Source organism: Lissotriton vulgaris, chromosome 7, assembly GCF_964263255.1.
Source record: "Lissotriton vulgaris chromosome 7, aLisVul1.2, whole genome shotgun sequence".
NCBI lineage: Eukaryota > Metazoa > Chordata > Amphibia > Caudata > Salamandridae > Lissotriton > Lissotriton vulgaris.
The window spans coordinates 1,246,150,362-1,246,176,011 of record NC_141695.1 but is presented as its reverse complement, the minus strand read 5'-3'; positions in this window follow the sequence as shown (position 1 = coordinate 1,246,176,011).

The following is a 25,650-nucleotide window of genomic DNA, read 5'->3' as shown; positions in this document are numbered from 1 at the left end:
CCTTGTTGTTTCCTTTTTCAGTAGCTACGGCAGCAGAAAAGGAGGTGTTTTTGCCTGTTGAGTATTAGTCATACAGAGATTATTTTAGTGAAACCAAGACAGAACAGTTACCCCCTCACAGGGAGTATGACTGCCGAATAGATCTGGTAGATGATGCTACCATCCCGGCATGTTGTGTGTATGTGCTGTCTGTGCCAGAGACAAAACACTTGAAGGAATACCTGGACCATTATCTGAAAATAGGGTTTATTAGACCTTCCCGATCTCCTGCTGCCTCCCCTCTGTTTTTCATAGCCAAAGCTAACGGGGATTTGAGGGCCTGTGTGAACTATCTCATGCTTTATAAGAACACAGTGAGAAACAGATACCCTTTACCTCTTATTTTGGTGTGGCTTGACCAGGTGAGAGATACCAAGCTTTACACGAGGTTAGATTTGAGGGGCCCGTACCATTTGGTGCGGGTCCGGGAAGGGGATGAATGGAAAACTGCCTTCAAGACACGTTACTGTTTGTATGAGTATACTGTGAAGCCGTTCAGGCTTTGTAATGCCCCGGCGGCTTTTCAGTATTTCCTTAACAATGTCTTGAAGGAGTATGTGGATTTATGTGTAGTGGTGTACATATACAACATCCTTATTTATTCTGACAAGGTTGAGGTACACACAGAACAAGTCAACAATTTGTTGGAAAAATTGCGGGATCACATCCTATTTTGCAAACTGAGGAAATGTGATTTTGGAGTGAGTGAGGTGGAAAATCTGGGGGTTATGGTTTGTCCAGAAGGGTCGCATATGTCAGAGTTCAGGCTGTGCAAACCTGGCCGACCCCAAAAAGTGTTAGAGATGTTCAATGCTTCCTGGGATTTGCGAACTACTATCGTAGGTTTATCCTTCACTTTTCCCAGGTAGCTGTTCCACTGTAATGCCTACTCGCGAAAGGAGTGCCTGCCTTTCCAATGGTCCAAGGAGGCGTATGAGGCCTTTGCATACCTCAAACGTGCTTTTACCACTGCTACTGTACTGGCCCATCCTAAACCAGAGTTTCCTTTTATGGTGGAAGCTGAAGTATCGGACGAAGCAATCGGGGCCATTCTATCACAAAGAGAGCAGACAACTGGACAGCCCCATCCTGTGGCCTATTTATCTAAGAAACTGAACTCAGCCGAAAGGAACTACACAATCGCAGAAAAATAACTTCTGGCCATAAAAAGGGCATTCCAGGAATGGAGACAATACTTGTGGGGAGCCATCTATCCAGTCACAGTTTATTCAGACCATAGGAACCTTCAATACATGAAGTCAGCACGGCTTCTCTCACAGTGTCAAATGCGATGGATGCTGTTTTTCTCCGAATATGACTTTGTTATAACCTCCAGGCCTGGGGTTGAAAATCATAAGGCAGACTCTTTGTCCAGACAGGAGACAGCAGAGGGTTCCTCCTGCAAACCGACGCTTGAGGCTATCATTAAACCAGCAAAAGTGGTTTGTATGGTGGCAGCTGAACATTTCTTGAATAAAATAAGACAGTTGAAAATCGAGAACAGAATGGGAGAATTGGGCGGCACATGAAGCAGAGCGCACTGTGAAACAGGGATTACCTTTCCATGACGACAAACTTTTTCTGCCCCTTGTGGATTTGTAGAAAAAAGCTTTCACTTGGTGTCATGAGTCCCCAGTGGCGGACACCTGGGAATACGTAAAACCCTTCAGTTAATACAACGGTATTTCTGTTGGAGAACTATGAGGCTGGATGTGTCATCTTGGGCGGCTTGTTGTGAGGAATGTGCCAGAGTCAAGAATGAAAACAATAGGAAAAAAGGGAAGCTTATGCTCATGCCCACCCCGCAGCGGCCTTGGCAAAACATCAGTTTGGACTTAATCACAGGGTTATCTCTGGATCAAGGGAGCTTGGCTATCTTGGTGGTCATTGATAGCCTCACTAAGATGGGCCATTTCATTCCCTGTACGAACCTTCCTACAGCAGGACAAATGGCTCAGTTGCTGTTGAATAATATTATACGTTTACTTGGAGTGCCCAAAGTGATTGTATCTGACAGAGGTCCCCAGTTCATCGCCAGGTTCTGGAAGACGTGGTGTCAAGCACTATATATCGCTTCTACCCTCTCTACAAGTTTTCACCCGCAAACAGATGGGCAGACAGAAAGGTTGAATCAGACCTTGAATAAGTATCTCAGGTGTTATGCGAAGGAGGCCCAGGATTCATGGGTGTCATTGTTATGGATGGCTGAACTAGCCTACAGCAACGCCTGGCACAGTTCGGTGGTTGTATCATCTTTTTGCAAAAAACACAGATGATGGACAGAATGCAGAACAATGTCTTACATTCACCCCAGTACAAAGATCTGGGCCTTACTCCATCGTTTTTTTGCACTCCACACCACCCTAGGTCAGACAATGGCTATATGCAAATCAGCCTTGACCCTGTGCCTCATGGGAACAGTCCAGCCCGAACTACCAAGCCATGTCTTTCCTAGACCAGAATCAAGCATCCAAGGACCGGTTTCTGGCTATCAGCCTTCTTCAGCCTGGATAGCTTGACTCCAGTGATGTCGAGAGCCTGGGACTCACGTCTGAGCATACCCAGCCCACTCGGGGTGAAAATTGCAAAAAACACAGATGATGGACAGAATGCAGAACAATGTCTTACATTCACCCAAGTACAAAGATCTGGGCCTAAATCCATAGTTTTTTGCACTCCACACCACCCTAGGTCAGACAATGGCTATATGCAAATCAGCCTTGACCCTGTGCCTCATGGGAACAGTCCAGCCCGAACTGTCAAGCCATGTCTTTCCTAGACCGGAATCAAACATCCAAGGTCCGGTTTCTGGCTGTCACCCTTCTTCAGCCTGAATAGCTTGACTCCAGTGATGTGGAGAGCCTTGGACTCACATCTGAGCATACCCAGCCCACTCGGGGTGAAAATTGCAAAAAACACATGGAGTAAGGCCCAGATCTTTGTACTGGGGTGAATGTAAGACATTGTTCTGCATTCTGTCCATCATCTGTGTTTTTTGCAATTTTCACCCCGAGTGGGCTGGGTATGCTCAGACGTGAGTCCCAGGCTCTCGACATCACTGGAGTCAAGCTATCCAGGCTGAAGAAGGCTGATAGCCAGAAACCGGTCCTTGGATGCTTGATTCCGGTCTAGGAAAGACATGGCTTGGTAGTTCGGGCTGGACTGTTCCCATGAGGCACAGGGTCAAGGCTGATTTGCATATAGCCAGTGTCTGATCTAGGGTGGTGTGGAGAGCAAAAAAACTATGGATTTAGGCCCGAATCTTTGTACTGGGGTGAATGTAAGACATTGTTCTGCATTCTGTCTATCAACTGTGTTTTTTGCATGTAACATCTTTTTGTGCTACTTACGGCTATGATGCTAGAATACTCCCCATCTACATCCCTGAGGAAGTCGCAAACCAGCCCACTGTCATGGGGCAAATAAGGAAGCTCCACATGGTGCATTGGAGAGTTCGGACACATCTGCTAAAGGCCAAAGAAGAGTACAAAAAATGGGAGTATCGTCTCCGAACTGAAGGGCCTAATTATCGAGTGAGGGATAGGGTGTGGCTCTCCACCAAGAACATTTGTTTTTGAAGTTGCGTAGTGTGTTCCACTCTCGGTACATTGGGCCATTCACCATCCTGAAACAGATCAACCCTGTAGCATACAAGTTGAAGCTGCCGGGTACGCTTCGGATCCGCCCAGTGTTTCACTGTAACTTGTTGAAGCCTGCCCGGTCAGCAAGACGACGTTCTCCTCCTCTAGTGTAGTGAGATGGGGGATATGAATACGAGGTGAGGAGCATTTGGGATTCAAAGTAGAGAAGGGGTGTTCTGTGGTATCTGGTTTCCTGGAAGGGGTATTCTGCGGAGGACGATTCCTGGAAACCGTGACAGAATGTCCATGCCCCTCTTTTCATAGGCGTTTTCCGGCAAAGCCTGGCCGTAGGAGGCGATAGGAGGGAGGACCTACAGTCAGGATCGACCATAACGGCGCCCACCTCGCATTACCTAGACTACATCTCCCATGATGCCTTGAGGGGAGGCGGTACTTGAGGAAAGGTCGCGCATCCTCATCGGCCGATGCGCGTAATTCCGGAAATGAAGTCTTACTCGCTCTCATTGTGGATAAAGCGGTCGCCGGAGTAAAGAAGATTTTCATCTGCTTCAGAGATCGGGAGTGATCGGCTGAGATTTCCAGTTCTTGTGCTCAGGTATTTTGGCGGCTAGTCGAATTCAGATCTAGGCAGCAGGTCCCCCATAGCGGAATGTTCTGGTGACTGGAACTACACATTGCCGTGTTTGGCAGGCGTATTCGGGAATCTTAACATTGGTCTTGGTTAATTCATTCCTGATAACGGTGGTAAAGAGAACCACACTTTTTCAGGGCAAGAGGATTTTAAAGCTTGAACAGTTGTCTTTAAGCAGAACGCAGTGGTGATAGGAACAACGCATTGCCGTTTTATTTGATAATCGGAGTTGGACATTCCAAGAGAGCGGAGTACGGTGGTATTCAACCACGCATTACCATGTCTGTGGATTACGCTAGTACAGCACAAAAAATATACTTTTCATTTTATCGATTGAGTTGTTTATAGGAAGGAAGGGATTTCACTTTTCATTTACTTTATATTGGAATTAACTGGAGAGGGGTCTTCACTACACATCGTTGGGATTCACAAAATCTATGGAGAGAGCTTGTGTTTGTTGACGGTACATGTGGGTTATGCCTGATGAGTATTTATTTATCTGCTAAGCTCATGGTTTCACTGAATATGTAAATTTTCTACTTACAGACAAAAGACAAGGCTTGAGGAATTCCAGGGGTTACTACTGAGTTGAGGATTGCGGTCTGGTTTAATAAGGTATGGAAAGGGTTTAGTGAGACCATATGAGAGTAGTGTTACATACTCTGTTTATATCTTTGTTTATTTGTATTACAGGTTCTTTTGCCCTGCTGTCCCTTCCCCTTCCTTTCCCTCACCTGATCACTGTGGAACGGAACCGTCCCCTACCTCCCTTGGGCGATGGCTCAGTACAAACTCTCTGGGCTCCGATAGCGATCCAACAGCGTCCCTGGCAACACGGTCTCCTCCCCTTTCTCTTCCCGTGCAGGAACCAATCACGATAGACGGAAGACCGGAAGGACCTGACGCTGAACCCGGAAGTCCCGCCTACGATCCCGGCCCGGAACCCGGAAAAGGCGACTGCGGTGAAGGAGGAGCGTTCCTAACGGCGGACTCGTGGCAGGAGACAGCATACAGAGAACCGGAGGCGGTGGACGAAGATAGCGGAGGCCAAGGAGAAGAGAAGACCGGAGGCGAGGACGACGAGATCTGGAGCGAGGACTGGTGGAGCCCCCCAGGAGGTGGCTGGAGAACAGCCGCAACTCGGAGAAGAGTTGCGGCGGGGCATGTGAGTACCCTGTCTCCTGGCTCCCAGGTCGGCCTGTATATTTGTGTATATAGAGCATCCCCTCACTGTATAGCACTCCTAGGAGCACTGTATATAGAACACTACCCGAGACACTGTACGTAGAGAACCCCACAACAGAACCCTCACTGATTTCACCCTCTTCCTTCCCGCTAGTACTCCTTCCCACCTCCGCCCCTTCCGAACCCTCCTCACTCTCGCTTTTTCCCTACCACGAACCGGGTGTTGGTGACATTATTCAGAGTCCAAAGTGGAGGACTAATTGCCCTGTTCTCTCTCCCTTTAACTCCGAGGGCCACCGGACCAACAGCAAAGAAGAAGAAGACGTACAGCCAGAACTCCTCCCGGACATTTCCTCCCTGACGACTGCATCCAAGAACCCTTCCTTCTTCAATCCTCTGTTATCTATACCTTCCACAAACCCCGACTGTGTGTGTGACAATAAAGAAAGCTAAGACATAGCTCACTACATCCGGCCTCCACTCCTGTTATTCCGGTCCGCCCAAACCCCTAGCCCACAGGTGGTGTCAGAAGTGGGATATACCGGAAGCATGGAGGCGGCAGTAAAAAAGCTGGCTGAATCCCAGGAGCAGATGGGGAAGCTCATGGAACAATTCCTTAAGACTGCAGAGGAGGATCGGGGGCAGTTACATGACGTCCTGAAAGGCCAAGGCACAGCGCAAGACCAGGCCTTGGGAAAGTTAACCGATGTGTTGGGACAACAGAGACCAGTCACCTCCCTTCCGTCGGTGGTATTGCAGAAGTATGTCCCGGGGGAAGACCCGGACTTCTTCTTTACAAACTTTGAGCGCCTGGCCCAAGCTGCTGCTTGGCCCCTCGACCGTTGGGGCCACTATCTGGGTCCCCTGCTTACCGGTGAGTTACAGGCGGCCTACCAGCAAGCCAACATCCAGGGACAGACCCCGTATAATGATATAAAGACCTGTATTCTAGAGCGTCTGGGGATCGACGAGGAAACATACAGGAATCGTCTCCGACAAGCAAAGGAAGGGCCACAGGAGAATCCCAGGGCTCTCTCATTCCGTATTCAGGATTTGGCTAATCGATGGCTGAAGCCCGCCACCTCCTCCAAAGAAGACATTCTAGCGAAAATATATTTAGAACAATTTCTGGCTTCCTTACACCCCTCCACCCAGAAGTGGGTACGCCAACACGCCCGCCTGACGCTGGATACGGCGGTGGAAATTGCCAGTGCCTTCAGCCGTGCCCAGGAGACTCAGAAGATAAAAGAAGAACACCTACCCCGAGGCCATCATCCCAATCACATCCGACCCCAAAGGCCGTCCCTACCCAGAAAACCAGACCCTGTCCCCCTTTTTCCCTATCCGGTCCTACCCCGACAACCGCCCCCTGGACCTCAGTGCTATCATTGTGGGGGTTATGGTCATATTGCCCGAGTATGCCCGCAGAAAGAGGAACCCATGGAGGTAGGACTGGTTCGCAACCTTGTTTGTGATACGTCGGAGTTGGATCCTCCTCGCTTTCACTGTCCGGTGAGGATTGACGGACAACCATTAAGGGCTCTTGCCGATTCGGGGTGCCGGCAAAGCGTATTACGCCCACAGGAGATTCCGACCCGCATAGGACCGGTGACCGGTACGGTTGCCATCCAATGCGTACACGGCGACACCAAGAGTTATCCCACCGCCAGGGTACGGGTACAACATCATGCAGACCAAGGAAGCCTACTGACCGTAGGTTTTGGTTCCCAATTTGCCGGAACAAGTAATCCTGGGCAGTGATTACAGTGGACTCCCTCACCTCCTCCAGAAAACGACAGACTCACTGGAGAAATGGTGGTCAGAAGCACCATTTCCCCAGACCAGTACAAGCACGGAGATACCCGGTAAGCCCTACAAGACCAAGAGTCAGAAAAAGAAGGAGAAACGAAATCACGCTACCGCATATCCAATACAACTGAATGACCATCCCTGGGAAACCGATAGGGAATTCCGGGCGGCTCAACAGGAAGACCCCACATTACAGAACGCATGGAGCCGGGCTCTGGATAACGAAGACCCTCTTCAAGTAGGTCCATACTTCTTTAAACGGAATGGACTATTGTACAGAAAGGGCGGACCTCAGCAGGCCTCACAGTTGGTAATCCCCGGCCCATTTCAGGAGAAGGTGCTGTTCCTGGCCCACAGCCACTTGTTAGGGGGACACTTCGGCGATGTAAAAACAGGACAATCCATCCTCGACCAGTTCTATTGGCCGGGGGTGTATCAGCAGATAAAACGATATTGCCAGGAGTGGCCCGTCTGCCAGAAAAACAGCCGATATCGCCCTCCTCGAGTACCCCTCCAACCCATGCCCCTCATAGACGTTCCCTTCAGTCGAGTCAGCATGGACCTCATAGGCCCCCTACTTCCTTCTAGAAGTGGGTGTCGATACGCCCTTGTCTTGGTCGATTATGCCACTCGTTTTCCTGAGGCAGTCCCCATGCGCCAGCCTACCACCCAGAACATTGCCAAAGCCCTTATCTCGATATTCTCACGTGTAGGTTTCACTCGAGAGATCCTAACTGATCAAGGGACCCTCTTTGTCTCCTCCCTCATGAAACAAGTATGTTCCCAGCTCGGCGTCAAACAGATAAGGACCTCTGCTTACCACCCCCAGACCGATGGACTAGTCGAGCGCTACAATGCCACCCTAAAAACCACCCTAAAGAAACTGTTAGCCTTAGAAAGTAAAAGATGGGAAGAGATGCTACCCCTAGCTTTGTTTGCAATCCGCTGCAAGGTCCAAAGCAGCACTGGTTTCTCCCCCTACGAACTGTTATATGGGCGGGCTCTCCGAACCCTGTTGGACATGGCACGAGAAGCCTGGGAGGCCGAGCCCGACCGCACCAAACCCCTCCCGGAATATGTTGCTAATTTAAAAACACACTTGGGACAAATAAGGGAAATCATGCGACAAAACCTGTTGACGGCTCAAACCTCCCAGAAACGTCAATATGACAAAGGAACTAAGCCCCGTTCCTTCGTCCCTGGTAATCTCGTACTCCTCCTCCTACCGTCTTCAGACCACAAACTACTGGGTCAGTGGCAGGGCCCTTTTGTTGTCCTACGACAGGTAACCCCAGTGACCTACGAAATAGAACTAGATCCTAAACGAGGGGTCAACCAGATTTACCATGTAAATCTCTTAAAAAAATGGGAAGGACCCCGGCCTGTTCTGTCCAATGTCACAACCCAAGCACCCCTCCCTTACGAGGTCTGTTTTGATCCTGAATTACGGGGACCACAAAAAGAAGACCTTCGAACTGCCTTGACCTCCCTACAACAGGTATTTTCCTCCCTACCAGGCCATACCACGGTCATAGAACTGGCTATCCTAACCGATCCTGGAAAAACCGTGAGACAACGTCCCTATCGAGTTCCAGAGGCTCGCCGGACGGTTATTAAGGAGGAGACTGACATGATGCTGACAATGGGCATCATAGAGCCGTCCATTAGCAATTGGAATTCCCCTATTGTTTTGGTACCGAAGCCGGATGGCTCCGTACGATTTTGTATAGACTTCCGGGAGGTCAACAAGATCTCCTGTTTTGACACATACCCGTTACCCCGGGTGGATGAAATGGTGGAACGCATAGGCAAGGCCAAGTACATCAGTACCCTTGACCTATGCAAGGGTTATTGGCAAATCCCCCTTCGCCCGGAGGATAAAAAGAAAACCGCCTTTTCAACACCCGATGGCCTGTTTCAATTTAAGGTAATGCCCTTTGGGCTTCACGGTGCTCCCTCCACCTTTCAGAGGGCCATGAATCAGGTCCTACAACCCCATTCCCAGTACGCAGGGGCCTACCTAGATGACATTATCATCTATAGCGACGATTGGGATCAACACCTACACCATTTACAGAAAGTCATTTCCTCTCTGGGGGGCCATGGGTTCACCATAAACCCCTCCAAGACCACCCTGGCCGCCCAAACAGTGAAATATCTGGGGTTTTTACTAGGTGAGGGAGTCATCAGACCACAGAACAAAAAAATAACTGCCATACAGTCCATCCCCTTTCCACAGACACGCAAAGAATTACGGGCTTTTCTGGGCCTCCTGGGCTACTACAGGAGGTTCATTCCCAACTTCTCCCAGACCGCTGCTCCCTTAACCGACCTCCTCAAAAAGGCCACGAAGGCCGAAGAGGCCTTACGCCATCCAACACCGGTGTTGCTTCAAGCCTTCACCCGACTTAAGCAGTCCCTTGTCTCCGAACCCGTCCTTGTTAGCCCCGACTACACTAGGCCATTTATCCTTCAAACTGATGCCTCGGATCAGGGTATAGGGGCAGTACTATCCCAGAAAGACAGAAACGGTGACGAAAGACCAATCCTCTACCTTAGCCGGAAACTCTTTCCCAGGGAGCTGAATTATGCGGTGGTCGAAAAGGAGGCCTTGGCTATTAAGTGGGTAGTGGAAAGCCTACGATATTATCTGGACGGACGCAAATTCACCTTATATACGGACCATGCGCCACTAGAGTGGATGGCGAGAAACAAAGGACACAATGACCGTGGTCTGCGATGGTTCCTTACCCTTCAACCCTACAGGTTTAAAACCCTACATCGAAAAGGGGTAGAGCAGGGAAATGCCGACTACCTGTCCCGTTACCCTCCCCCAACAAACCCTAGTAGAAAGATTGCTAGGGGAAAGGGATGTGGAACGGAACCGTCCCCTACCTCCCTTGGGCGATGGCTCAGTACGAACTCTCTGGGCTCCGATAGCGATCCAACAGCGTCCCTGGCAACACGGTCTCCTCCCCTTTCTCTTCCCGTGCAGGAACCAATCACGATAGACGGAAGACCGGAAGGACCTGACGCTGAACCCGGAAGTCCCGCCTACGATCCCGGCCCGGAACCCGGAAAAGGCGACTGCGGTGAAGGAGGAGCGTTCCTAACGGCGGACTCGTGGCAGGAGACAGCATACAGAGAACCGGAGGCGGTGGACGAAGATAGCGGAGGCCCAGGAGAAGAGAAGACCGGAGGCGAGGACGACGAGATCTGGAGCGAGGACTGGTGGAGCCCCCAGGAGGTGGCTGGAGAGCGGCCGCAACTCGGAGAAGAGTTGCGGCGGGGCATGTGAGTACCCTGTCTCCTGGCTCCCAGGTCGACCTGTATATTTGTGTATATAGAGCATCCCCTCACTGTATAGCACTCCTAGGAGCACTGTATATAGAACACTACCCGAGACACTGTACGTAGAGAACCCCACAACGAAACCCTCACTGATTTCACCCTCTTCCTTCCCGCTAGTACTCCTTCCCACCTCCGCCCCTTCCGAACCCTCCTCACTCTCGCTTTTTCCCTACCACGAACCGGGTGTTGGTGACATTATTCAGAGTCCAAAGTGGAGGACTAATTGCCCTGTTCTCTCTCCCTTTAACTCCGAGGGCCACCGGACCAACAGCAAAGAAGAAGAATACGTACAGCCAGAACTCATCCCGGACATTTCCTCCCTGACGACTGCATCCAAGAACCCTTCCTTCTTCAATCCTCTGTTATCTATACCTTCCACAAACCCCGACTGTGTGTGTAACAAAAAAGAAAGCTAAGACATAGCTCACTACATCCGGCCTCCACGCCTGTTATTCCGGTCTGCCCAAACCCCTAGCCCACAATCACTCAAACACTCTGTGCATTATAATAGGGGTGTTGGTGATTTCAGGAGGTGGACCCTTACTTGCGGCAACTGGATCCTGCGGAGCGTAACCTGACAAACAAGGCTTTGGTCATAGTCTCTAGCCTTTCAAAGAGGCTGTCCACCAGCAGACCCAGATTAAATTCACCTGGTGGTGGGTTTCTTTGTATGTGGTGACTTTCTCAGGGCTCTGCTTCCACCAGCTCATTTGCTCTTGGTTGGGGGGGCCATCCAGATCATTCCTTCTGTTAAGGTAGCTGTCGCAGTACAGATAGGTGAGTCCATATCACCCATTGGGCCTTCCATCAATGGGGGTGGAGGTATTGTGGCACACATTTCTCTTGAGGAGACCCTGATTTCTTCCTTTGTTAGACCATGTCCAGTAGTGCCCAGTGCTAGTTTCTCAGTCTCCATGGATAACCTGTTTTAGGTAAAAAAAAATAGCCGTTCTGGTTAAAAAAAGAGCCTATCGTCCCAACTGGCCCAACGACGTTTGTCCCTGGAGGGCCCCCAGGAGCTAATTTCCTTTTGCCCATCGGTGGCTAGTCAAATGTCACTTTGACTTAAATAAACCCACAATAAACCAGCAAATCAAGATTAGCACACTCAACTTCAAAAATAGGAGAAACAGGAGAGACTTCTTTGACTTGGTCTTAGGTCCTAGGGGCTAAAAATGACATTAAAGAGTGACACAGTCAACATTCACCATAGAATAAAGGTGTTGCATGTACCTTGTTCCCGCCCTTGGGGGCTTTAGTCCAGCGAGCCGTGTACTGGGAAAACAGGATCCTGATGGCAAGGATCCTAAAAAGATGAGCTAAGAGACCTGGCCCAGCCCGGCCTCTTCTGGTCATGGACGGGCACTGCAGGAGCCCCTGCCCGCTTTTAAGCACCTCCTGCTACAATGGAACACGTTGGTGCCTCCCTGGACCTTAGGATTATGGGGAATGGAGTCCCCTGACAGCAGTAACAAGGTGGTGGCGGCTGGCCACAAGTAAGTTTGCAAAGTGGGCTCCCGCACTGCAGAAGCCCACTTTGTGAACTTACTTGCGGCAGCACCGCCGCCACCGCCTCGTTGCTGCAGTTAGAGGACTCCATTTCCCATAATCCTAAACGCCGGGGAGGCGCCAACACGTTCCATTGCGCCCGGAGATGCTTTAAAGCGGGCAGGAGCTTCTGCAGTGCTATGGATTGGTTTTTCCATGATTGGCCTATTTGATTTATGTGTCAGTCCCTAGTAAAGTGCACTGCGTGTACCAGGGCCTGTAGATCGAATGCTGTTGGTGGGCTGCAGCACTGATTGTGCCACCTACCCAAACAGCCCATAAATATGACTCTTGCCTGCCATTGCGGAGCCTGTGCGCAGTCTGGTACTACCATGTTGACTTGGCAAGTGCACCCACTTGCTAGGCCCTAACCTTCCCTTTTCTTACATGTCAGCCACCCCTAAGGTAAGTCCAATGTACCCCTGTGGGCAGGGTGCAGTGTATGTGAAAGGTAGGACATACCTGAACTTTGGAACTCTTTGGGATCAAGAAGACTGACAAGAAGAAGAGCTGGAGAAGCTGTGAGGAGGAACTACCACTTTGCTGTGTGCTTTGCTGTGTTGGCCTGCAGTGGCTGCTTCTCTCTTGGGCAGTGAAAGGACTGGACTGAACTTTCTGCAATCTACTTTTGTGAGTTTCTCCAAGGGCTTCAGGTAGAGTTTGCCCCTTGTTCAAGAAGTCTCGGGAACAGCAAAGACTTCAAGCTCTTCTGCCCTAAGCACTGGGGACTGTGTGTTTTGTGCTGCAACAGAGGAAAAACAACCTGACGCGGTCTACGATGCCGCTGCTGAGTTCGTGCCCTGATATCACCGATGATGCCTGCTGATGCCGCAACTGAGCCGCTGCTCATACCGCGGCCTGTGGGCACCGCACTCTGCACCGCCTCGCTTCACGACGATGCCTTGGTTTCCCCATTGACGTCGCTCCACGCCAAAATCTATGCCGCTGCTTGCACCGTGGTTTGAGGGCACCGCTCGTAAAGTTACACGACACCCTGCCCTCATCCCGCACCGCAGCCTTGGCCTACCGACGTCAGCACCATCAACTCTAGTTTGTCAGCTGACGACAGCACTCCAGCCACGACGCCGCTGCTGCTTGCACCGTGACCTGCCAGCACCGCGACGAGCACTGCCTTCACCTTGTATCACGACCCTGGTCTCACTGATGACACCATCTGACGCCGCCACCGAGCCGCGACCTGAGGGCACGCCACCCCCCTGCACTTCGCAGCGCAGCAACCTAGCTTCCGATGCCAGCGCTCCAGACTTCAACAGAGGGGAGTTTGTCCGGCAATGCGTGTGACTACAAGGCAAGGGCCCCGACTACTCCTGCACTGACCTCCGGAACCACCTCCCTGCATTTCTAAAAGGTACTGTTTGCTGGTCTTCCTGACACGGTAGCTGGCCCGCGACGCCATTGTCAGCCAGAACTGTTTGGATTTGTTTGCTTACAATGCCGTGATAGCCCTGGACAGAGCTATTGACCTCAAGGAACTATCTTTCAAGCATATTTAGATAATTAAAGATTTTTAAGCATTGTATTGTGGATTTTTATCGTTTTTGGTCTTGTTGTAAGTATATAAAGATATTGGATATTTTTCTAAACTTGTGTGGTGTCCTTTTGTAGTGCTTACATTGTATTACCTCCCGTCCCTCCCTCGCCTTCCTTCAGCACAAATGAGGCCCCGCCTCCCATCCAGACCCACCCCCAGCATAAAAACTCTGCCCGCCCCCACCTCCACCTGTTTTTTTCTGTCTCACTAGTGAGACTTACCCTTTCAGTTCCTCCCTGCGGCTGTGCCGGGGAGTCTTCGGTTTGGTTCTCTGCTGCGGCGGTGCCCTCAGCTGAGTTCTCCTGGTGGCGCCTCCACTCCTCATCTCCCTTGTGGTATGGGGGTGGAGCGGTGGCTCAGGAATCCGCAGCAGTGTTTTGGTGGTCCTCCTGTGGCTGGGGCTGTGTTTCCGGGTCGGGCTGCGTGGCTGCCTCCTCCCGGGATGCTGTCTTCCCGGATGCCAGGTAGGACGGGTTTTCGCCTGTTTATGTTTATTTTCCCCTTCCTGCTTGGGCGTTTCTCTTGCCGTGTGGTATGGGCCTTGGGGCTGTACATCGGCGGATCTTCTGGTGCCTTTGTTGGCGCTGTGCTCGCTGGCTGGGGTTCGTTTCCTGCCTATGTTCCTTGTTTCCTTTGGTGATGGCCTTGGCGGTCGTCTACCTCTGGGTCGCGTGGGGTTGTTGCCGATGTCATCTTCTTCTGTGGCTGGGTCTCCGGTCCCCCTGGGGTGCCCTGGTGTCCTGGGCTCCGTGGGGGTTGTTCTGCCTCTCAGGTCCGTGGATGGTGCTGGACTTGGTTGAGGCTGCTCTGTCCTGTGCTCTGGGGTTCAGTTGGTGCCTTCTGCATCCCCTCTTCGCCCTGCAGTTCCTGTGGATGGCAGGTTCCCTTCTGGCATCTTTGGGTGTCGTGGGTCCTTCTCCGGCCTCTGGCGCTGCCTGTGGCTCCGGGGTGGTGGGCGTTTGGGACGTGGGTCGCTGGTCTCCTGTGCTAGTCAGCAGGGTTTTCCTCTTTCCTGCTGGGCAGGGACTGTGGGTTTCTTTCCTTGGTGTACCCGGCCATCCCGGTTGGGCTTGGCCTTGGGTCCCGGGGTGGGTGATGGTGCTGTGGGAGTGACATGCGCTGCTCGTACTTGTTCTTGGGGTTTTGTCCGCTGTGGTTATGGCCGGCTGACAGTTGCTTGTCAGTTGCCTATGGGGCCTGCCGTGGTGGTCTCTCCTCAGCCCTCCGTGTTCCTTCTGCGCTGTGGGGTTTCGGGTTTCTCTACATGCTCAGTTAGTGTCTGGAGATTTCGCTTCAGTGCTGCTCGTCCCTCTCTTCCTCCGGTGGCTTTGCTTTTTGGTGGAGGTCGCCCCTTTCCTCCCGTTGTGCTGTCGGACTTTGTCCTGGCCGCGCTGCTTGGTTGGTCTGCTGTTCTGCTTGGCTGCTGCCGTTGCGCTGGCTGGCCTGTTCTCTGCTTCTTCTGTGCCCTCCTTGCTGCTGGGTTTCGTCAAGTTGGCGGCGACGGTTCGTGGTGGCTGGGTGTCGCCCCCTTGGGCCCTCTGCATGCCTTGCCTGACTTGGGGTGTCCTGCCTTTCTCACGTGCCTTGTACTGGGGCCTCTCCATTGACCCCGCTGTGGGTGTCTCCTCTGCCTTTTGGGTGGTCGCGGTTTTGTCTGTTTTTTCGCCCTGGCTTGCTGCCTCCTTGTCTGAGTGCCTTGCCCTGTTGGGTTCCTGTCACTGCTTTCTGGTCGGTTCCCTGTCTGTGGGTGGTCATCTTTGGCATGTCCTCCTCAGTGGCAGCGGGACGTTTCTGTTGGCGGGGTCCTGTGTGCGGTGGTTCATGGGTGCTGGGTCTGCTTGGTGCGGGTTCCTCCGGTTCGGGGAGGGTTCCTCTGCCGGTGCCCGTCTCTGGTTCCTGCTGGGTGGCTCTGCTGGACTGGGTGTCCTGTTTGCTTGCCGTGTGTTCCATCTGCTGGGTTCCTGTCGGTGAGGCTTGGGTTTGGGGCCCGCTCCGTTGTGTTGCTGGGGCTGGGGTGTCCGCCGGCTTTGTGCCAGTTCTGGTTCTCCTGGGGGTCAGCTTCTGGCTTTGGCCGGTTCCCTTCCGTATGTTGGCCCTTCGGGCTGCCTTTCCGCAGGCTCTGCCTGGCGGTTTTTGGCGTGCCCTGGATTTTGGGGGCGCTTCTCTCCGCTTCCCTGACACTGCTTCTTTTCTGCGTTTCCTGCAGTTCTCTGTGTGGTACACACGTTTTCTGGGTTGCGTCCTTCCCCTTCGGCCTCAGGCCTTCGCCTAGGTCTTCCCGCATGTCCGGCTGCTCTCGTGGCTCTCCTTCATGCGGCGGGGGTTTTGCCTCTTCCTTCTCTGGTCGGCCTCTTGCGGCATGCGGCTGGAGTGTCTTTTTGCTCGGTCTGTTCGGGAGGTCCTTGGTGGTTCTTCTGGTGATCGGGTTTTTGGTGGCCCAGGCTGTGTCTTCCCTGGTCCCCTCTCTGTGCTTGGTGTTTGTTGGGGCTCGTCTTCGGACTGTGCTCAGACCTGTTCCCTTATCCGGGTGCCTGGTCTCTCTTCCTTCCTGGGTTCGGGCCCGGTTGTCCCGGGGCTCCTTGGCCGGTCCTGTGGCTGCGGGTGCGGGGGCGCCTGGCTTCTGTGGTGTTTCTGGTTCCCTGGGCTCGTTTTCTTCTTCTCCGCCTGTCCGTCTGGCTCCTGTTGGGTTGGTCTCCGGGGTCTGTTGTCCCTGCTGCCCTTGTTGGACCGTCCCCGAGGGTGCTCTCCTGGTGGCTCGGCCGCTGTTGCCTTCTGGCTGGGTGTTCGCTGGCTCTTCTGGCTCCTCTTGTGGGGGCTTCGGTCGCCGGCCTGTTCTGGGCTTGGTTGGGGTCGCTTCGGGTTTCAGTTCTGGTCCCTGCTGCCCTCCCGGGGTCCTCTTGCTGGTGGCTGTTGTGTCATTGGGGCTTGCCCTGGTGCCCTTTTGGGGGTCTCTGTGGATCTGTCTCCGTCGGTCGTTCCTGTGGCTTGGTCCTCCGCCTCGATCGGGTGGGTCCTGCTTCTGGTGCCTGCGTCCTGTTTCTGTGGACTAGGGTCTGGGTGCTGGGTCTGTCAGTTCTCTGCCTCGGTGGGTGACCTGTGTGCTGGCAGTTCTTTTTGCTGGTTCCTTACTTCATCCTGAGTTTTCTCTCGACTTCCCCTTCCCGGCTTTTCCACTGCTCTGGCCTTTCTGGTGCGGGCTCTGTGGGTCTGTGCTCGGGGTTGCTGGCTTCTCCCTGTTGGCCTTGGGCTCCTTGTTTTCTTCTCCTGTCCGGGCGGTGTTGCGCTCGGTGGAGGTTCCTTCCGGTGGCTCCGTGCCCTTTGGGGTTTTGGGCTCTTCCCCTGGGTCTGTGTGGGGTTTGTGCCTGCTGCCTGGCAGTTGTGCGCCTGGACTTGGCTGTGTTGGGGGTTCCTGTCTGGTTGGCGGTGGCTTGCAGTCTTCCCGTCGGTCCTCCTCTTGGCTGCCCTGTGCTTGGTGTTTGTGGGCCTTTTAGGCCTGATGTTCTGCTCTGGGTGTTTTTCCCATGGTGCTGGCCTCCTTTTGGTGTGGCGGTTCCCTCCAGCTGGGGCTTTTCTGGGGTTGTCGGTGGCCCCTCTGTGTGAGCAGTGGGCGTCTTTTTGGCTTCTTGGTTCTCCTGACTTCTTTGCGTGTTGCCTGGGGTCTGTTGCCTGGTTGTTTTTTCGGGTCTGCTGTGTTTGTTTCCCCGCCCTGTTGGGTCCTTCCCTTCAGGGTCTTTGCTGCTGGGGTTGGTTGTCCTGTCCGGTCCTCCCTCTGGGCCCCTTGCGGATTTTGGGTTGAGACTCTTGGCTTTTGGGTTTGCCACCCACATGTGCCGAGTCTGATGGCTGTCTTGCTGATGCATGCTCTGTAGCGGCCTGTGTTCCTGTTCTTGGTCGCGGGTTCGTATCCTCATGTGTCCTCTTGGCCTTTCATCCTTGGAGAGTCGATGAATTCCCCAGCTCTGCTTTGGTATGTCGTCGCCCCTGCGGGGTGCTTGGGGTGTTGTGGGCCCTGTCTTGGACGTTTACCTTCTGTCTGGGCTGTTCGGATCTGTTGGTTTTGGGTCCTGTTCCGTCCTTTGCCCGCCCGGTGGCTCGGCTTTTTGGCTCTGTCACGGGTTGGTTTTGCCTGTGTTCGGTCCTGCTCCTTCCTTGCCTGAGGCTCGTTTGCTCAGTTTGGCTGTCCGGCGCCTTTGTTGCTGGGGCTGGGGTGTCTGCCGGCTTTTTGCCAGTTCTGGTTCTCCTGGGGGTCAGCTTCTGGCTTTGGCTGGTTCCCTTCCGTATGTTGGCCCATGGGCTGCCTTTCCGCAGGCTCTGCCTGGCGGTTTTTGGCGTGCCCTGGGTTTTGGGGGCGCTTCTCTCCGCTTCCCTGACGCTGCTTCTTTTCTGCGATTCCTGCGGTTCTCTGTGAGGTACACACGTTTTCTGGGTTGCGTCCTTCCCCTTCAGCCTCGGGCCTTCGCCTAGGTCTTCCTGCATGTCCGGCTTCTCTCGTGGCTCTCCTTCATGCGGCGGGGGTTTTGCCTCTTCCTTCTCTGGTCGGCCTCTTGCGGCATGCGGCTGGAGTGTCTTTTTGCTCGGTCTGTTCGGGAGGTCCTTGGTGGTTCTTCTGGTGATCGGGTTTTTGGTGGCCCGGGCTGTGTCTTCCCTGGTCCCCTCTCTGGGCCGGGTGTTTGTCGGGGCTCGTCTTCGGACTGTGCTCAGACCCGTTCCCTTATCCGGGTGCCTGGTCTCTCTTCCATCGTGGGTTTGGGCCTTGTTGTCCCGGGGCTCCTTGGCCGGTCCTGTGGCGGCGGGTGCTGGGGCGCATGGCTTCTGTGGTGTTTCTGGTTCCCTGGGCTCGCTTTATTCTTCTCCGCCTGTCCGTATGGCTCCTGTTGGGTTGGTCTCCGGGGTCTGTTGTCCCTGCTGCCCTTGTGGGTCCGTCCCCGGGGGTGCTTTCCTGGTGGCTTGGCCGCTGTTGCCTTCTGGCTGGGTGTTCGCTGGCTCTTCTGGCTCCTCTTGTGGTGGCTTCGGTCGCCGGCCTGTTCTGGGCTTGGTTGGGGTCGGTTCGGGTTCCAGTTCTGGTCCCTGCTGCTCTCCCGGGGGTCCTCTTGCTGGTGGCTGTTGTGTCGTTGGGGCTTGCCCTGGTGCCCTTTTGGGGGTCTCTGTGGATCTGTCTCCGTCGGTCGTTCCTGTGGCTTGGTCCTCTGCCTCGATTGGGTGGGTCCTGCTTCTGGTGCATGCGTCCCGTTTCTGTGGACTAGGGTCTGGGTGCTGGGTCTGTCAGTTCTCTGCCTCGGTGGGTGACCTGTGTGCTGGCAGTTCTTTTTGCTGGTTCCTTACTTCGTCCTGAGTTTTCTCTCGACTTCCCCTTCCCGGCTTTTCCACTGCTCTGGCCTTTCTGGTGCGGGCTCTGTGGGTCTGTGCTCGGGGGTTGCTGGCTTCTCCCCGTTGGCCTTGGGCTCCTTGTTTTCTTCTCCTTTCCGGGCGGTGTTGCGCTCAGTGGAGGTTCCTTCCCGTGGCTCCGTGCCCTTTGGGTTTTTGGGCTCCTCCCCTGGGTCTGTGTGGGGTTTGTGCCTGCTGCCTGGCAGTTGTGCGCCTGGACTTGGCTGTGTTGGGGGCTCCTGTCTGGTTGGCGGTGGCTTGCAGTCTTCCCGTCGGTCCTCCTCTTGGCTGCCCTGTGCTTGGTGTTTGTGGGTCTTTTAGGCCTGATGTTCTGCTCTGGGTGTTTTTCCCATGGTGCTGGCCTCCTTTTGGTGTGGCGGTTCCCTCCAGCTGGGGCTCTTCTGGGGTTGTCGGTGGCCCCTCTGTGTGAGCAGTGGGCGTCTTTTTGGCTTCTTGATGCTCCTGACTTCCTTGTGTGTTGCCTGGGGTCTGTTGCCTGGTTGTTTTTCCGGGTCTGCTGTGTTTGTTTCCCCGCCCTGTTGGGTCCTTCCCTTTGGGGTCTTTGCTGCTGGGGTTGGTTGTCCTGTCCGGTCCTCCCTCTGGGCCCCTTGCGGATTTTGGGTTGCGACTCTTGGCTTTTGGGTTTGCCACCCACATGTGCCGAGTCTGATGGCTGTCTTGCTGATGCATGCTCTGTAGCGGCCTGTGTTCCTGTTCTCGGTCGCGGGTTCGTATCCTCATGTGTCCTCTTGGCCTTTCATCCTTGGAGAGTCAATGAATTCCCCAGCTCTGCTTTGGTATGTCGTCGCCCCTGCAGGGTGCTTGGGGTGTTGTGGGCCCTGTCTTGGACGTTTACCTTCTGTCTGGGCTGTTCGGATCTGTTGGTTTTGGGTCCTGTTCCGTCCTTTGCCCGCCCGGTGGCTCGGCTTTTTGGCTCTGTCACGGGTTGGTTTTGCCTGTGTTCGGTCCTGCTCCTTCCTTGCCTGAGGCTCGTTTGCTCAGTTTGGCTGTCTGGCGCCTTTGTTGCTGGGGCGGGGGTGTCCGCCGGCTTTGTGCCAGTTCTGGTTCTCCTGGGGGTCAGCTTCTGGCTTTGGCCGGTTCCCTTCCGTATGTTGGCCCTTCGGGCTGCCTTTCCGCAGGCTCTGCCTGGCGGTTTTTGGCGTGCCCTGGGTTGTGGGGGCACTTCTCTCCGCTTCCCTGACGCTGCTTCTTTTCTGCAATTCCTGCGGTTCTCTGTGTGGTACACACGTTTTCTGGGTTGCGTCCTTCCCCTTCGGCCTCGGGCCTTCGCCTAGGTCTTCCCGCATGTCCGGCTTCTCTCGTGGCTCTCCTTCATGCGGCGGGGGTTTTGCCTCTTCCTTCTCTGGTCGGCCTCTTGCGGCATGCGGCTGGAGTGTCTTTTTGCTCGGTCTGTTCGGGAGGTCCTTGGTGGTTCTTCTGGTGATCGGGTTTTTGGTGGCCCGGGCTGTGTCTTCCCTGGTCCCCTCTCTGGGCCGGGTGTTTGTCGGGGCTCGTCTTTGGACTGTGCTCAGACCCGTTCCCTTATCCGGGTGCCTGGTCTCTCTTCCTTCGTGGGTTTGGGCCTTGTTGTCCCGGGGCTCCTTGGCCGGTCCTGTGGCGGCGGGTGCTGGGGCGCATGGCTTCTGTGGTGTTTCTGGTTCCCTGGGCTCGCTTTATTCTTCTCCGCCTGTCCGTATGGCTCCTGTTGGGTTGGTCTCCGGGGTCTGTTGTCCCTGCTGCCCTTGTCGGTCCGTCCCCGGGGGTGCTCTCCTGGTGGCTCGGTCGCTGTTGCCTTCTGGCTGGGTGTTCGCTGGCTCTTCTGGCTCCTCTTGTGGTGGCTTCGGTCGCCGGCCTGTTCTGGGCTTGGTTGGGGTCGGTTCGGGTTCCAGTTCTGGTCCCTGCTGCTCTCCCGGGGGTCCTCTTGCTGGTGGCTGTTGTGTCGTTGGGGCTTGCCCTGGTGCCCTTTTGGGGGTCTCTGTGGATCTGTCTCCGTCAGTCGTTCCTGTGGCTTGGTCCTCTGCCTCGATCGGGTGGGTCCTGCTTCTGGTGCATGCGTCCTGTTTCTGTGGACTAGGGTCTGGGTGCTGGGTCTGTCAGTTCTCTGCCTCGGTGGGTGACCTGTGTGCTGGCAGTTCTTTTTGCTGGTTCCTTACTTCGTCCTGAGTTTTCTCTCGACTTCCCCTTCCCGGCTTTTCCACTGCTCTGGCCTTTCTGGTGCGGGCTCTGGGGGTCTGTGCTCGGGGGTTGCTGGCTTCTCCCCGTTGGCCTTGGGCTCCTTGTTTTCTTCTCCTGTCCGGGCGGTGTTGCGCTCGGTGGAGGTTCCTTCCGGTGGCTCCGTGCCCTTCGGGGTTTTGGGCTCTTCCCCTGGGTCTGTGTGGGGTTTGTGCCTGCTGCCTGGCAGTTGTGCGCCTGGACTTGGCTGTGTTGGGGGTTCCTGTCTGGTTGGCCGTGGCTTGCAGTCTTCCCATCGGTCCTCCTCTTGGCTGCCCTGTGCTTGGTGTTTGTGGGCCTTTTAGGCCTGATGTTCTGCTCTGGGTGTTTTTCCCATGGTGCTGGCCTCCTTTTGGTGTGGCGGTTCCCTCCAGCTGGGGCTCTTCTGGGGTTGTCGGTGGCCCCTCTGTGTGAGCAGTGGGCGTCTTTTTGGCTTCTTGGTGCTCCTGACTTCCTTGCGTGTTGCCTGGGGTCTGTTGCCTGGTTGTTTTTCCGGGTCTGCGGTGTTTGTTTCCCCGCCCTGTTGGGTCCTTCCCTTTGGGGTCTTTGCTGCTGGGGTTGGTTGTCCTGTCCTGTCCTCCCTCTGGGCCCCTTGCGGATTTTGGGTTGCGACTCTTGGCTTTTGGGTTTGCCACCCACATGTGCCGAGTCTGATGGCTGTCTTGCTGATGCATGCTCTGTAGCGGCCTGTGTTCCTGTTCTCGGTCGCGGGCTCGTATCCTCATGTGTCCTCTTGGCCAATCATCCTTGGAGAGTAGACAAATTCTCCAGCTCTGCTTTGGTATGTCGTCGCCCCTGCGGGGTGCTTGGGGTGTTGTGGGCCCTGTCTTGGACGTTTACCTTCTGTCTGGGCTGTTCGGATCTGTTGGTTTTGGGTCCTGTTCCGTCCTTTGCCCGCCCGGTGGCTGGGCTTTTTGGCTCTGTCACGGGTTGGTTTTGCCTGTGTTCGGTCCTGCTCCTTCCTTGCCTGTGGCTCGTTTGCTCAGTTTGGCTGTCCGGCGCCTTTGTTGCTGGGGCTGGGGTGTCCGCCGGCTTTGTGCCAGTTCTGGTTCTCCTGGGGGTCAGCTTCTGGCTTTGGCCGGTTCCCTTCCGTATGTTGGCCCTTCGGGCTGCCTTTCCGCAGGCTCCGCCTGGCGGTTTTTGGCGTGCCCTGGGTTGTGGGGGCACTTCTCTCCGCTTCCCTGACGCTGCTTCTTTTCTGCGATTCTTGCGGTTCTCTGTGTGGTACACACGTTTTCTGGGTTGCGTCCTTCCCCTTCGGCCTCGGGCCTTTGCCTAGGTCTTCCCGCATGTCCGGCTTCTCTCGTGGCTCTCCTTCATGCGGCGGGGGTTTTGCCTCTTCCTTCTCTGGTCGGCCTCTTGCGGCATGCGGCTGGAGTGTCTTTTTGCTCGGTCTGTTCGGGAGGTCCTTGGTGGTTCTTCTGGTGATCGGGTTTTTGGTGGCCCCGGCTGTGTCTTCCCTGGTCCCCTCTCTGGGCCGGGTGTTTGTCGGGGCTTGTCTTCGGACTGTGCTCAGACCCGTTCCCTTATCCGAGTGCCTGGTCTCTCTTCCTTCGTGGGTTTGGGCCTTGTTGTCCCGGGGCTCCTTGGCCGGTCCTGTGGCGGCGGGTGCTGGGGCGCATGGCTTCTGTGGTGTTTCTGGTTCCCTGGGCTCGCTTTATTCTTCTCCGCCTGTCCGTATGGCTCCTGTTGGGTTGGTCTCCGGGGTCTGTTGTCCCTGCTGCCCTTGTCGGTCCGTCCCCGGGGGTGCTCTCCTGGTGGCTCGGCCGCTGTTGCCTTCTGGCTGGGTGTTCGCTGGCTCTTCTGGCTCCTCTTGTGGTGGCTTCGGTCGCCGGCCTGTTCTGGGCTTGGTTGGGGTCGGTTCGGGTTCCAGTTCTGGTCCCTGCTGCTCTCCCGGGGGTCCTCTTGCTGGTGGCTGTTGTGTCATTGGGGATTGCCCTGGTGCCCTTTTGGGGGTCTCTGTGGATTCGTCTCCGTCGGTCGTTCCTGTGGCTTGGTCCTCTGCCTCGATCGGGTGGGTCCTGCTTCTGGTGCCTGCGTCCTGTTTCTGTGGACTAGGGTCTGGGTGCTGGGTCTGTCAGTTCTCTGCCTCGTGGGTGACTTGTGTGCTGGCAGTTCTTTTTGCTGGTTCCTTACTTCGTCCTGAGTTTTCTCTCGACTTCCCCTTCCCGGCTTTTCCACTGCTCTGGCCTTTCCGGTGCGGGCTCTGTGGGTCTGTGCTCGGGGGTTGCTGGCTTCTCCCCGTTGGCCTTGGGCTCCTTGTTTTCTTCTCCTGTCCGGGCGGTGTTGCGCTCGGTGGAGGTTCCTTCCGGTGGCTCTGTGCCCTTTGGGGTTTTGGGCTCTTCTCCTGGGTCTGTGTGGGGCTTGTGCCTGCTACCTGGCGGTTGTGCGCCTGGACTTGGCTGTGTTGGGGGTTCCTGTCTGGTTGGCGGTGGCTTGCAGGCTTCCCATCGGTCCTCCTCTTGGCTTTCCTGTGCTTGGTGTTTGTGGGCCTTTTAGGCCTGGTGTTCTGCTCTGGGTGTTTTTCCCATGGTGCTGGCCTCCTTTTGGTGTAGCGGTTCCCTCCAGCTGGGGCTCTTCTGGGGTTGTCGGTGGCCCCTCTGTGTGAGCAGTGGGCGTCTTTTTGGCTTCTTGGTGCTCCTGACTTCCTTGCGTGTTGCCTGGGGTCTGTTGCCTGGTTGTTTTTCCGGGTCTGCTGTGTTTGTTTCCCCGCCCTGTTGGGTCCTTTCCTTCGGGGGCTTTGCTGCTGGGGTTGTCCTGTCCTGTCCTCCCTCTGGGCCCCTTACGGGTTTTGGGTTGCGACTCTTGCCTTTTGGGTTTGCCACCCACATGTGCCGAGTCTGGTGGCTGTCTTGCTGATGCATGCTCTGTAGCGGCCTGTGTTCCTGTTCTTGGTCGCGGGTTTGTATCCTCATGTGTCCTCTTGTCCTTTCATCCTTGGAGAGTCGATGAATTCCCCAGCTCTGCTTTGCTATGTCGTCGCCCCTGCGGGGTGCTTGGGGTGTTGTGGGCCCTGTCTTGGGCGTTTCCCTTCTGTCTGGGCTGTTCGGATCTGTTGGTTTTGGGTCCTGTTCCGTCCTTTGCCCGCCCGGTGGCTGGGCTTTTTGGCTCTGTCACGGGTTGGTTTTGCCTGTGTTCGGTCCTGCTCCTTCCATGCCTGAGGCTTGTTTGCTCAGTTTGGCTGTCCGGCGCCTTTTTTGCTGTGGTGCCTGCTGGTGGCTGGGTCCTTCCGAGTGGAAGTCTCTTTGTTTGTTCGCTTGGTCCGACTCAGGTGTTGTTTGCCTTCCTGGTGGTTGGTTTTAGTCCACAGTCTTGGTGGCTTTTGCTCTTGTGGGGGTGGTTCCTTCTGTGGGGGTTCGGTCCACGGAGTCTTGTCCTCTTTCTGAGGCCTGGGATGTTGTTCTGCTGTGTTTGGGGCACTGTTTTGTGTTCTTTGTCACTCAGTTGTCCGTCTCTGTTTTCCTCTGCTTGCTATGTTCTCATTTGTGCTGAAGGAAGGCGAGGGAGGGACGGGAGGTAATGCGTCCATTTCTAACAATAATGGCATTACTCCTAGTCCTACTCCCTCGCCTTCCTTCAAGGACCCTCCCTCCCTCCCGGTGCAGTTCAACTGAGTGCTAGCTCGGCTTGTTTATGTACAGGTGGAGGTGGGGGCGGGCAGAGTTTTTATGCCGGGGGTGGGTCTGGGTGGGAGGCGGGGCCTCATTTGTGCTGAAGGAAGGCGAGGGAGTAGGACTAGGAGTAATGCCATTATCGTTAGAAATGGACGCATTACTGTTGGTTATGTGCAAATGCTTTACACACTACCTCTAATATAAGCCTGACAGCTGGTGCCAAGCTACCAAGGGGGTGAGCAGAGGTTATTTTATGAGTGTAACTCCATTATCCTGACTAGAATGGTGGTTTCTGCCAGACTTTGGCACATGCCCTAGCCGACCAAAAATCCAATTTTTAACAGTTTGCATCCTCGAAATGACCAAACTGGAGGCAAAGAAAAGCAAAAAGTTAAAAACAAGGAAACAGGTCTTTATTATACCCAGCTCCCCCTCCAATCACTTGCCGATTGTATCTTTGACTTCGGTACAGTGCTCCATTTATTGAATGAAGGAATGCATGAATAACTTATTGCGAGATTATTTTAAATCTTTGCAAATTTCCATCCGTTAAAAACCATAACATACCTTTTCACAATATACAGCCATAAATCAACGTTTCATTTCATCTTATAAAAAACTACTTCGTTATAAAATATTCGGTTTTTACCAAAACAAGTCTTGTGCCTAGAGAGCCAAACTACCTGCTGTAGGTCATCCATCTTCTAATGTTTGTAACGTGCAAATGAGCAAAATAAAGTGCTT